This window comes from Dendropsophus ebraccatus, chromosome 5 (assembly GCF_027789765.1).
Source record: "Dendropsophus ebraccatus isolate aDenEbr1 chromosome 5, aDenEbr1.pat, whole genome shotgun sequence".
NCBI lineage: Eukaryota > Metazoa > Chordata > Amphibia > Anura > Hylidae > Dendropsophus > Dendropsophus ebraccatus.
The window spans coordinates 107,938,594-107,953,186 of NC_091458.1; the positions used below are offsets into that span (position 1 = coordinate 107,938,594).

General features: G+C 42.8%; 2 protein-coding genes across 8 annotated transcripts in view; one reads left to right on the plus strand and one right to left on the minus strand.

Annotated features, from left to right (window-relative positions):
- IL1R1 (interleukin 1 receptor type 1) overlaps positions 1-159 on the minus strand; it is a 41,350-nt gene extending 41,191 nt beyond the window's left edge. For all 7 annotated transcript variants that reach the window (XM_069970957.1, XM_069970950.1, XM_069970951.1 and 4 more), the window contains exon 1: positions 25-159. The gene's annotated coding sequence lies outside the window, so the exon portion shown is untranslated. The remainder of the gene's footprint in view (positions 1-24) is intronic.
- Positions 1-14,593, plus strand: part of RPL31 (ribosomal protein L31) — a 384,238-nt gene that overhangs the window by 305,337 nt on the left and 64,308 nt on the right. The window lies entirely within an intron of this gene.

Below are 14,593 nucleotides of genomic sequence, written 5' to 3' on the forward strand. Positions count from 1 at the left end.
TAATGAAAAAGAGTGGCAAAGTACCTCTATGTGTGGTGATGTGTGCCCTGTGTCGGGAGCAGTCAGCCCTGACACCTCTGGAAGTCTGCGTGTTCTCAGTTCTCGCCTGCCATCCAGCACACAGTCTACATGTCCGGTATTAGTGCTGGAAATACTTCCCTTCCTGCAGGGGAGGAGGAGGAGGCACTGAACATTTCGACATCCCAGAGCGTGTTTGTACAGATAGATTTCCCAGCATTTCCAGCTCTTGAGCTGTGTGCTTTTGCCAATACTTTGAAAGGACTCATTAACCCTTTAGCTCATACATCCGCCTTCTGACTAACATGTAGAATAAATAAAAGTAATTCTAAAGGAGTTTAAAGGGTTTTGATACAATCATATATATCTTATAATATAACAATGTATTCTGCCAATTACAGTAGAACAATATAGGTTATATATCCTGTTATATTTAGAGAGGAGCGAATCAGTCAAAAATTCATTTTGCGAGATTTGGTCGGCTTCGGCAATATTTGCGAATCTCATGTAAATGAATGTCAATAAAATGGACAAACCATTGTAACTACAATAGTGGGCCTACTACAGAGTAATGTTTTGTTCAACAGCTATTGCCAAGACAGTACTAAAAATTGGAAAATGTCAAATTTAAAAAGACGTAAATTCAAGTACCCTTTTACCTTCCCTTTGTGTGGCACCCTTTGTATCCCCTGTTAGTTTAAGTGGCACCAATAAAAGAGTCAATTTAATTTAAATTCATTTAATAATAATTATTTTAAAAATAATTAATATTGATTTATTTAAATAGTTTAATTTTAATTAATACTGTTATGAGTATCTGCTGCTTATTTAATTAACATTGTTGCAGGGCCAGTACTAAGACAGCTTATCGTGTACCTCCAGCACATCATCCTGTCTTCACAACATAACATGCCCGATCCCTTTCTAATAAACCATTTTACACGTTCCAATCCCCCTTCAAGTACCCTTGTGTGGCACACCTTTGTGTCCCTTGTTAGTGGAAGTGGCAACAAGTTCAATTAAAATAAACCAGTTCTCTGAGGTAATTTTCTTTTGAAAAGAATGCTGGAGCGTCCACAGAAGTCTGGCCCCTGTCAGGGTATGGCCAGTGGCAGCGGCAGAGATGGCCACCCTAACAGGTTTGGACGAAGGTTGCAGCTCCCAGTAGCACCCAGTGGTTAGGTGAATACTAGCCAGGCTGCTATTGTGGAATGGAAATCATTCAAATTTCAAACTCCACAGCAGTCAGTAGTCAATCCTGGAGCCAGCAATCATCAGAAGGGTCCTAATGAAGCATTGCAAACACCAATCCATGCCAAGGGCAGGACATTTCCTCTGCCCCGTCTCCTGATGCATCTTGTCCTTAAAGTGTCACTGTCGTTAAAATTTTTTTTGCAAAAATCAATAGTACAGGCGATTTTAATAAACTTTGTAATTGGGTTTATTAGCCGAAAAATGAATTTTTATCATGAAAAAGCAGTTTGAAGCTCTTCCCCTGTCTTCATGATTGTCTATGGAGAGGGGAGGGGTTGAGGGAGATGAGGCACCAAAACAGGACAACAAAGAGTTAATTTACAGCTACATCACAGGGCTATCTCCTCTGAGCTCTGAATACCAGCTTCACACAGCTTCCTGCTGTCAAATCCTTTGTTCTCTGCTCTCTGCTGCTGACTAATCTCCCTATTTCCTTCTCCCCCTCCCCTCTCCATAAAACAGACAGGGTCCGACTGATGTAAACTAGTCGAGATTTCCTGATAATGAGCAGTGGATGAGAGAGGAAGGGAGGGAGGACCAGGGGAAAGGCTTTTTGAATGCAGATAATAAACCCAATTACAAAGTTTCTTAAAATCGCCTGGACTATTGATTTCTGCAAAAAAAAAATTTAACGACAGTGACACTTTAAGTCATCTTTGAAGGACCGTCAAAAAGAGAGCTTCTGTCAAGCCTAGCACTCCCCCCAGAGTCTCAGCCACTGTACTCGGAAGATCTTTTGGAGGATTGTCAGGACAGTCAGAGGTTGGAAGGCAGCACTGAGAATCCAGGGGTTTCTAGGCCACAAAGCAGTCAGGAGCAAGGAAGGGGCATCCTATGACCAAAGTACGTGATTGTACTGCATGCCACTGGAAAAAGGGAGCTTAGGACAGGATAACTTTGTCTCAGACTATGATGATAATGTTGCAGACCCCAAATGGAATCTTGGTCCCCAGATATGGTCATAATCATCATCAAGGAATTAACATGTATTTGTTTCACCAAACCAGGGCCAGGTGCCGTCCACAGCTCGTCAGTCCAGAGACAAAAGGGTGGAGGGGTACAGCGCCAGCTAGTCGCCAGACTGGTGTTTAGGTGGGCACAGGCATTTGACGTGTAGCAGCAGGTTGGCAGCGGTAGGACTCAACAACAGTCTAGCAGTATGTCTGCTACAAAGAACTGCCCACTGCAACGAGTAGTGTGGCAGTCTTTCCATGTCGGTGGCGGTAAAGATGCTATTTGCAGCATCTGTGACCCTTAAGTGGGTTGGGGTTTGGTTTCAAACCTAGGTGCTACTTCTATGCGTCAGCACATGGAACATGACCAACCCAATGCCTGGGAGAACCGGAACCACGCCATTTCCTGCCCATAACCAACAACAACGGCAGCTACCATTGTGCAGCTCCATCTCTGCCAGTCAGGATTATACAGCTTCGGTTGGAAGTAGTAGGTCCTTCACATCTACCTTTGCCTTCTCCATCTGGACCAGGGGGAAAATGCTGCCACTGCTAAGACAAAAGTCGCTGTCTGAAGACATCACAATAAGACAGCATTACGCCAGCACCCATCCTACGGCAATGATGATAAATGGACAACTGGCTAAGTTTATCTCCCTGTATTTATTTTATTATATTTTTAAATATGAAAATAAATACAAAAATAAACATAATGGGGGACATTAAAGAAAATTTACATACTCATACGTCGGTCTTAAATTAAGCCCCATCCCCAACTGCCCCGCCAGTAAGTCCGGCCTGACCTGTGCCTGCTGTGCAGTGGGCGCATATTTTCCACAAAAGTTTTAACTACAATTAGCCATAACATATAAATGAACTATATACGCTACTATATAAAACACTACTACTACAGTTGTGCTCAAAAGTTTACATACCCCTGAAGAATTTTTGCTTTTTTTTATAGAATATGACTGATAATACAAAAACTTTCCCCCCCCCCCCCCCGTCATTTATTGTCAAACTACTGTTTTCTCCTTTTAAGTCATAATGGCAACACAAAAACATCCAAATTACCCTGATCAAAAGTTTACATACCCTGGTCATTTTGGCCTGACAACATGCAAAGAAGTTGACACAAATGGATTTAAATGTTTGCTTGTAATCCATGTGTGCATAAAAGCTGAGTGAGTTTCTGGGATCCAAACACACTCTTGCATCTTTCATCCAGCCACTGATGTTTCTGTATTGTGAGTCATGTGGAAAGCAGAAGACTTGTCAACGGATCTACGGGAAAAGGTAGTTGAACTGTATGAAACAGGAAAGGGATACAAAATGATATCGAAGGAATTGATAATGCCATTCAGCAGTGTTCAAACTGTGATTAACAAATGGAAAAACTGTGTCTCTGTACAAACCAAACCATAGTCAGGTAGCCCAACAAAAATTTCGACCACAGCTGCCAAGAAAATTGTTTGGGATGCAAAGAAAACCCCACATATAACATCAGCTGAAATACAGGACACTGAAAATAGTGTGGCTGCTTCAAGATGCACAATAAGGAGCCTCCAGAAGAAAGCCATTACTGCCAAATGCCACAAAGTATCTCGCCTACAATACGCAAAACAGCACACAGACAAACCTCAAAACCTCTGGAACAAGGTCATTTGGAGTGATGAGACCAAAATCAAACTTTTTGGCCATAACCATAAACATTTAATTCGGAGAGGTGTCAACAAGACCTATGATGAAAGGAATACCACTCCTACTGTAAAGCACAGAGGTGGATCACTGATGTTTTGGGGATTTGTGAGCCACAAAGGCAGAGGATACTTGGTCAAAGTTGAAGGAAAGATGAATACAGCACGTTATCAGCAAATACTGGAGGCAATCTGCACTCATCAGCCCGGAAGCTGCACATTGGACGTACTTGGACGTTCTCACATGACAACAATCCAAAAACACAAGGCCAAGTTGACCTTTCATTGGCTACAGCAGAACTAAGTGAAAGTTCTGAACTGGCCATCTCAGTCTCATGACCTCAATATCATTGAGCCACCCTGGGGATTTCTCAGACATGCAGTTCATGCAAGACAGCCCAAGAATTTTCAGGAAATGGAGGCTTTTTGACAAGAAGAAAGGGCAGCTTTACCATTTGAGAAACTAAACAGCCTCATCCACAACCACAAAAGCTGTCATTGATGCTAGAGGGGGCAATACAAGGTATTAAGAACTGGGGTATGTACTAGTACTGGGTTTTTTTTGGATGTTTTTGGATGTCACTATGATGTAAAAAGAGTTTTACAGTAGTTTCACAATAATTGGCCTCACCCAACCACTAACCATGAATGGGAAAAAAAGGTTTTGTTATTCGTATTCTCTGAAAAAAGGACAAGAAAGCAAAAATTCTGCTGGGGTATGTAAACTTTGGAGCACAACTGTATATGCTATTAAAAAATATCCACTACCTGACTAAGTAGGATTTTGCATAACCTAATACTATCCAAAACACAAAAAAATACACAGAGTGCCGCTGTGTAATTGGGTGCACCTCAGCGCGGACATGTAGCGTTCCAAATACGGACAAGGGAAGTATATGTCCATCACTGCCCACTGAATAAAGGTCCTTCCACGAAAGGCACAGCTGCACACCACCTCCTAGGTTCATTTGGGGCCAATATTGAGAAATAATGTACTGATCAAAAGGTTCCTTCGTTCCTTCCCAGGACTCAAGGAGCTTCTGAAGATGTTGCTGAAAATTGCACACACTTCAGCCACTCCGACATAGCACGTCACACCCTTCACCAGATTCAATGCCATTGTGGACTTTAGCAACATCGGCTCATCTGCCGACATGGTTGAACTTGGCCCTCCACATGTTGGACCGGCTGTACGAACAGAGATTAGTGGTCTATGAATCCCTCTTGATGCATTATAGCAGCTGGGTAATCTGAACTGCAGTTTTCAGGTAACCTATTGAAAAATGATGCATGATGTTTGCTGATTTCTCGTACCCTTTTAGGAAAATACTCTGGTGGTCAGCAGATGCAGTTCTGGGCAGAGAAAGTCGATATCTTGCTGCATCTGAGTTCACTCTGACCCTGCTGTCCTGCACAGCCAGCAGAGTCTCATCTGAGAGGGCGCGGAGGGGTGAAGAGGCTGACTTTTATCAAATTGAACCAAGCCTAGATAGGACTAGATTTCACCACTCCCAAGCCTGATGTTATGAACTGAAACATCAGTTAGTAGTCAGCTACATCATTTCATCTCCTCCATGGCTCCTGGTCGCTATATACAAGTGGTGCCTTGGATTACGAGCATAATTTGTTCCGGGACTGAGCTTGTAATCCAAATCCACTCTTAAACCAAAGCAAATTGTCCCATAAAAATAATTGAAATGTAGGCAATTAGTTCCACACCACAAAAATCATTTTTTATTCTAAATAACATGTAAACTAATGAAACAAACATTTTGAAACAGCTGAATATGTGATATTATAAGTTACTGTACAGTATAGCAATCAGCATGTGGTATATAATGTATAGTAAGTTCATAAACCTGAAAAAACAGCAGCAGCAGGATGGAACTGCAGGTCCTCAGTAGTAGCGTAGTACAACAGGCTAGAATAGAGAAGAAGGGCTGCTGTCAGAGGTCTGTGTGCAAAAGGACGCTGGTTGACCTCAGGGAGATCAACCAAAACACCGCAGAGACACCATCACGTGTCTCAACGTCAGTGTATTCTAGAACATTGCCCCCTGGGAAATCAAATATGCAAAAGAACACTGCAGAGACCACATGACATGTCTCAACGTCAGTGAACTAGCCAGACCTTCCCTCCGGGAAGGAACAACCAAGCCAAGGAATGTCTCCAATTAAAGAAACCACCTAAGCAAGGTATCCATCCACAGACAGCTGTTTCAGGTAGGTATCCATCCACAGACAGCTGTTTCAGGTAGGTATCCATCCACAGACAGCTGTTTCAGGTAGGTATCCATCCACAGACAGCTGTGATGGTTGCTTTGGTGGTTTCCTTAATTGGAGACATTCCTTGGCTTCGTTGTTCCTTTCCGGAGGAAGGTCTGGCTAGTTCAATGACGTCGAGACATGTGATAGTGTCTCTGCAGTGTTCTTTTGCATATTTGATTTCCGAGGGGACAATGTTCTAGAATACACTGACATAGAGACACATAACAGTGTCTCTGCAGTGTTTTGGTTGATCTCCCTGAGGTCAACCAGCGTCCTTTTGCATGCACTTACTATTCATTGCTCCCACTAGCCAGAAACCTACTCCACACTGATGAGGGGCAAAAACCCTGAAACAGCTGTCTGTGGATGGATACCTTGCTAAGGTGGTTTCCTTAATTAGAGACATTCCTTGGCTTGGTTGTTCCTTCTTGGAGGAAGGTCTGGCTAGTTCACTGATGTTGAGACATGTGACAGTGTCTCTGCAGAGGTCTGTGTGGTCACATAATAGCAGTGGGGAAGGGATGTGTGTTCAGCATAGATCCGGAAGTGACAATCACAGAGCTGTGCAGGAGGACACTGACAGAAACTTTTCTATACAGCAGTGTGTATAGCTGAGTGTAAGTGCAGGCACATCATAGTAACAGTGTGAATGGCTGAGTGTAAGTGCAGGCACATTATAGAAGCAGTATGTATAGCTGAGTGTAAGTGCAGGCACATTATAGGAAGAATGGAGAGGATGGGAAACACAAGGACTGACAAAGACTGCAGGGAGCATGAGGGAATGAGCAGGGCTGATGTGGGCACATACATGCAGCGCTCTCTGTCCGGGGAGAGAGGGGTTACAGCTATGAAGAGATTTCCTCCACAGTCCTGTCCCCTGATGCAAGCCCCAGCCTGGCCATGATTTGGAAGGTAAAGGAGACTTCCTGGTTCAGAGTACAGTGCGGTAGACCATGCTATGCAGATCTTGCACCTGCACTACTCACCCTCCCACCCAGTAGAGGGAGCTCTTAAACCAAAGCGATGCTCTTAAACCAAGTCACAATTTTGAAAAACTGTGAGCTCTTCTTGCAAAACGCTCTTAATCCAAGTTACTCTTAAACCAAGGTACCACTGTACTTCACACATACACCATCACAGACATTCTTAAATTTCCACTGTTGGACACTGTATTGTGGTGCACCACAGGAGACTACTTACCATCACCTCTACATTGCAGTGATCCCTCTCCAGACATTGTGACAAGTTGCAGGGCTGATGTGGGCACATACATGCAGCGCTCTCTGTCCGGGGAGAGAGGGGTTACAGCTATGAAGAGATTTCCTCCACAGTCCTGTCCCCTGATGCAAGCCCCAGCCTGGCCATGATTTGGAAGGTATAGGAGACTTCCTGGTTCAGAGTACAGTGCTGTAGACCATGCTATGCAGATCTTGCACCTGCACTACTCACCCTCCCACCCAGTAGAGGGAGCTCTTAAACCAAAGCGATGCTCCTAAACCAAGTCACAATTTTGAAAAACTGTGAGCTCTTCTTGCAAAACGCTCTTAATCCAAGTTACTCTTAAACCAAGGTACCACTGTACTTCACACATACACCATCACAGACATTCTTAAATTTCCACTGTTGGACACTGTATTGTGGTGCACCACAGGAGACTACTTACCATCACCTCTACATTGCAGTGATCCCTCTCCAGACATTGTGACAAGTTGCTGCTTGTATATAACTTGCTACAACATCTGTGTTCTCCCGGTAGGTTGGTACACATAAGCTGCTACCAGACACTTCTCTAAACAAAAGTATGGGATGTGTTAAAATTAAACAAGTATGTTCTTTCTCTCCCATTGACATCTGGAAAAGCTAAGGACACTTTATATATATTAGATAGTTGATGATTCAGGCCTACAATAATCCAATATGTATGGCAGCTTTAAAGGGTTTTACGGGCTGAAAGGATTGATTGTCTATCAATTGGTCATTAATTGGTGACCATGGGGTGCTAACACCTGGTACCCCTGTGAATCAGTTGTCTAGGAGAGCTGCAACACTACACTACACAATAATCAGTGCCAGAAGCCATATGCCAGTCATTGTAAAGTGGTGGTGCCTGGTTACTGAAGCTCATTTTCCATCTATGTGAATAGTGACTGAGCTGCAGTCACCCAGCAGCCCCACTACACATTGAATGGTGCATGGCTACCAGCCCAGTTCAGTGTGTAGTGCTCTCCCGAACATCTGTTTACATATGGAATGCCAGATGTCTGCAACACACTGATCAATGATTAATTATTGCATCCCAGGAACCCTTGTTAAGTCTAACTGACCACAAATATGTTCTAAATGGATAATTCAGAATTTAAAATAAAAAAAAAAAAAAAGACTACTTTCTTGCAAAACAGCGCCACCCTTGTCCTCAGGTTGTATGTGGTATTATAATTCAGTTCAATTCACTGCAATAGAACTAGAGAGTTAGAAAACCCACACTCAAACTGAGAACAGGAAAGGTGCTGTTTTGGGGGGGGAAAAATCAGCCATGTTTTTCTAAGCCTGGATAAGCCCTTTAAAAGTAAGTAAAACAAACTTTACATATTTAAATATTGCAAAACTTTAACATTAATAAAAGTGAATACTTGCTGTTGACTAACCATTCAAAAAATTCCTCCAAATGAATAACACATTACAGATCTTATTCATCAAGCATTAATGTTTCCAGATCAACGGTCTGTAAATACTGTATTAGCTATAAATATACAAAGACTTATCGGCCTAGTAACAAGTCACAACAGAGACGAGAGGGCAGTCAGCATGTGAAATACAGAGACAGAAAACTATTCTGTGCTGTCTGTATATGTTTAGGGGCTCTGTGGTTTTGAGGTGTGATGAAGGGGGTCATGTGTTTAACCCTTAGGGGACACAGACAGTTTTCATTTTTGCGCTTTCGTTCTTTCTTCCTTGTGTATATAAGGCAATAGCGCATGCATTTTTCCACCTAGAGACCCAGATGAGCCCTTATTTTTTTGAGGCACTAATTGTACTTTGCAATGGCAGACGTAATTTTTGCCTAAAATATGCTGTAAACCAGAAACAAAATATATGTGTGGTGAAATTGAAAAAAAACAAACACATTTTTTTAATTGGGGGGGGTTGTTTTTACGCCATTCGCCCTAAGGTTAAACTGGCTTGTTATACATGTTCCTCAAGTTATTATGATTACAATGATATGTAACTTGTGTAACTTTTATTTTATTTGATGGCTTTTGAAAAATTAAAATAGCTTTATTACCATGCTTTTAACGCTTTTATCCTTTGGTCTATGGGGCTGTGTGAGGTGTCATTTGTTATGCCATGATCTGTACTTTCTATCGGTACCTTGATTGCGCATATACAACTTTTTGATCGCTTTTTATTACAATTTGTCGAGATTTGATACGACCAAAAATGCGCAATTTCGCACTATGGAATTTTTTTACGCTTACGCCGTTTACCGTGCGAGATCTGGAATAAGATAATTTAATAGTTCAGGCGATTACGGACGCAGTGATACCAAACATGTTTATTTATATTTATAAAATAAGGAAAGGGGGTGATTCTTACTTTTATTAGTGGAGGGGATTTTGTATTAATAAAAAAAAACATCATTTTTTTTTTTACACACATACTAGAAGTCCCCCTGGGGAACTTCTAGTATGACTGCTCTGATCTCTTATGCATGAGATCTGTTGCAGTCAAAAGCAATAGAGTGCCGAGCAGGGATCAGCGCCATTACGGCGCAGACCCTGGCCCAGAGCAGATGCGGGGATCATCCCACTAGATCAGTGATTTTCAACCTTTTTTGAGCCGCGGCACACTTTTTATACTTAAAAAATCCCGGGGCACACCACCAACCAAAATGGCACAAAATGACACTAAAACAGTACATATTATACATATAGTTAATAATATAGATTCTAAATGTATTTATACTCACTCAGTGTGAAACCTGGGCCTGTTTTCTTCTCCCCCCTGTGCTTCTCTCTTGTGTTTCTCTCCACCATACTTCTCCCCCCTACTTCTCTCCTGTGCTTCTCTCCACCATACTTCTCCCCCCTGCTTCTCTCCTGTGCTTCTCTCCACCATACTTCTCCCCCCTGCTTCTCTCCACCATACTTCTCCCCCCTGCTTCTCTCCTGTGCTTCTCTCCTGTGCTTCTCTCCCCCATGCTTCTCTCCTGTGCTTCTCTCCCCCATGCTTCTCTCCTGTGCTTCTCTCCACCATACTTCTCCCCCCTGCTTTTCTCCTGTGCTTCTCTTCCCCATGCTTCTCTCCTGTGCTTCTCTCCCCCATGCTTCTCTCCTGTGCTTCTCTCCCCCATGCTTTTCTCCTGTGCTTCTCTCCCCCATGCTTCTCCCCATGCTTCTCTCCTGTGCTTCTCTCCCCCGTGCGTCTCTCCTGTGCTTCTCTCCACCATACTTCTCCCCCCTGCTTCTCTCCTGTGCTTCTCTCCACCATACTTCTCTCCCCTGCTTCTCTCCTGTGCTTCTCTCCCCCGTGCTTCTCTCCACCATACTTCTCCCCCTGCTTCTCTCCTGTGCTTCTCTCCACCATACTTCTCCCCCCCCTGCTTCTCTCCTGTGCTTCTCTCCCCCATGCTTCTCTCCTGTGCTTCTCTCCACCATATTTCTCTCCCCCCTGTTTCTCTCCACCAAACTTCTCTCCCCCCTGTTTCTCTCCACCAAACTTCTCTCCCCCCTGCTTCTCCCCCATCCCCAGGTTTCTCTCCCCCTTTGTTTTCTCCTGTTTCACAGGGGCACCATAGTTTGGGGAACTTTCCCCACGGCACACCCGACCATGTGTCGCGGCACACTAGTGTGCCACGGCACACTGGTTGAAAGTCACTGCACTAGATCACCAGGTATAGGGAGAGCAATTATGTAGATGCAGCTGTCAACTTTGACACCCCAAAAATGACAACCCAACCAGCCCTGTAGGTGGAAAATAAAAGCATTATGGCTCTTTTTTTGTGCATCAAAGGGCTTTGTCTTGAAGGGTTTAAGGGGTATACTCTATTTCAAAACATCATACACAAACTACAATTCTAAGAGAAGGGAGGAGGGGAATGAAATAATGTGCCCGAAATGGTATATTTTGGGGGAATTCAACTCATAAAGGACGACCCCCTATACAGCAGGAACCTAATCCTTTCCTATGTACTATGTGCAATGTGGCCTGCTGATGATCAATGGTTTGCTAGGATTAAGAGTTTTGTTTTAACTTACAAAATAACCCTCTTAAGCTTTTATATTTCAAAATGACTTTTATTTTAAAAAAAAATATAAAAATCAAGTCTTATAGTACTTTGCTGATGTATACAATAACCCCATTTTAAACTGTTTATTGGATTAGTGGAGATTTTGGTTATTACAGTAACACTTTAGGATTTGAGGGTGTTTGGTTGCATGTCATTTAAAAATCTGAAGACTCTGTACACAAACTTTCTAGTACCAGCTGATTCAAAACAATTTTTTTTCTTAAGAGAACCCCTTTAAGCACTGTAAAATTGGTAGTTCCCTTATATATATATATATATATATATAATCTTCTTTCGCAGCAGGAAATTTAAAATCTAATATGGCATAGCAAATACCCCTCTGCTAATGAGATGAGAATGCTGGCCTTGAAAGCAGCACCTGCATTGTAATCCAAGTGCTTTCACGCCTACAACATTTCTGTACAAACCATTTAATAAGAAAGGATGTGCTGCAGCCTATACATTATGTTTACAAATGGTATGGCTTTTAATCCTCTATTGTGTTCACCACACATTGTGAAATAGAGCACATTGCAAACCACAGACAGTGCGGTTAAAGAAGTGAGAAGTGTGCAACATACATAATATTAGGAAATAGACTCTCTTGCTTTATTACCATCCTTATAGCACTTTTATCCTTTGGTCTATGGGGCTGTTTGAGGTGTCATTTTTGCGCCATGATGTTTACTTTCTATCGGTACCTTGATTGCACATATGCAACTTTTTGATCGCTTTTTATTACAATTTTTTTTAGGATTTGATGCGACCAAAAATGTGCAATTTTGCACTTTGCGCACTAGACCACCAGGTACCGGAGAAACAGCTTTTTAAACGCAGCAGACCAGCAGACAATTATGCATTATGGTATATTCAAACGCCACAAATCTGCAGCAGATCTGAGACAAGTCAGTCTTAAAGCGACTCTGTACCCACAATCTGACCACCCCAAACCACTTGCACCTTCAGATAGCTGCTTTTAATCCAAGATCTGTCCTGGGGTCCGTTCGGCAGGTGATGCAGTTATTGTCCTAAAAAACAACTTTTAAACTTGCAGCCCCGTGCCAAACATGGTATCTGTGCCCTAACTTTGCACCACCCCTCCGTCCCACCTCCCCACCCTCTTTATCATTAGGAATGCCACTGAAACATTTTCTCCTGTCTGAACATTGCACAGGTGTCTTAACGATCCAGCCCATGTGGCGGGCTGACACAGGTGGGGAATAGGAGACAATCTGCCTGGAGCATTCCTAATGATGAGGAGGGTGGGGAGGAGGGACGGTGCCAGCTTAATGCATACACAACCTAAAAGTTTTTTAGGACAATAACTGCATCACCTGCCAAACGGACCCCAGGACAGATATTCTTGGATAAAAAGCAGCTACAATCGGTTCAGGGGGGTCAGATTGTGGGTACAGAGTCGCTTTAAAATTAGGAGGCACAGTGATGAGCAGGGACTGGATGACATCAGACTGGGAGCTGCATAACCAGATAGGTGCGTACGACTTGCCATTCCCAGTGCTACCAAGATTTGTTTGACTGAAAACAGGAGCCTTTTCATAACCAGACATTACATTACTGAAAAGCTATGTGTACTTTTTAGACACAATTTTTTATTATGTCATTTGTTTCCACTGGTTTGTCCAACACTGAGTATACAGATGACTTTGTTTCCTTAGATTTCCTTCCAGTAGACAGTTGTCACTTTTACTTTTTAACTAATGTTCAAGAGATATCCCGGTGAGAAGCCAGCGCGCGCTGTGGAGATGGGTCCGGCGTCCATAGAGAATGAATGGAGCCATGTGCACGCAGCAGAGATGAGTCCGGCTTCATTCATTCTCTATGGACACCGAACCCATCACCACAGCGCACGCCCTGGCTTCTCACCGGGATATCTCCGTCCCGGGACCGGCTCCGGCAGCGGGACTCAGCGACATGAGGTAAGTATAAGGGGATCTATCTGGGGGTCGGGAGCCCCGGCGCGGGGGGTGACAGGTCCTCTTTAAATCTGCACCATCAAATCTGCTGCGGATCTGCTGCTGATCCTGTAGGTGTGAACGCACCCTTAGCCAGGAAAACTAATTTCTAACTTCAGCTTCCCAATCTATGTTTGAACACGATATTATTATACAAAATTAAAAAAAAAACAGAAAATTATACAGTTGTATGTAAGAAGACAGTATATTTGTAACAGGGCTCCCCACCTACCACATGCATATTATATTACTAGTGGGTTCTTATCCTTTTTCTAAAAAAAAATAAATATATATATATATATATATATAATATATTATATATATATATATATATATATATATATATATATATATATATATATAGTGGTGCCTTGGATTACGAGCATAATTCATTCCGGGACCGTGCTTGTAATCCAAATCCACTCTTAAACCAAAGCAAATTTTCCCATAAGAAATCATTGATATGCAGACAATTGGTTCCACGCCCCAAATATGATTTATTATTCTGAATAACATGTAAAACAGATAAAACAAACATTTAGAAACAGCAGAATATGTGATATTATAAGTTCCTGTACAGTAATGGAGAGGATGGGAAACACAAGGGCGGACAGAGACTCCAGGGAGCATGAAGGAATAAGCAGGGAAGATGTGGGCACATACATGCAGCGCTCTCTGTCCGGGGAGAGAGGGGTTACAGCTATGAAGAGATTACCTCCACAGTCCTGTCCCCTGATATAAGCCCCAGCCTGAGGTGGATCTGCTATGATTTAGAAGGTGAGGGAGACTTCCTGAGTCAGAGTACAGTGCTGTAGACCCCGCTATGCAGGCCATGCCCCTCCCCCACTCCCCCTCCAACCCAGTACAGGGAGCACTTAATCCAAAGCAATGCTCTTAAACCAAGTCACAATTTTGAAAAACTGTCAGCTCTTAAACCAAAACGCTCTTAAACCAAGGTACCACTGTATAGAGCTGATAGAGAAATTGGAGAAAACTGGACTTAATCCCTGGATAGTTCAGTGGATTTGTGGTTGGCTGAAGGATAGATATCAGGGGGTTGTTGTTAATGGTGTATATTCCGAGCAGAGACTGGTTACAAGTGGTGTGCCACAAGGGTCTGTTATTGGTCTTATTCTTTTTAATA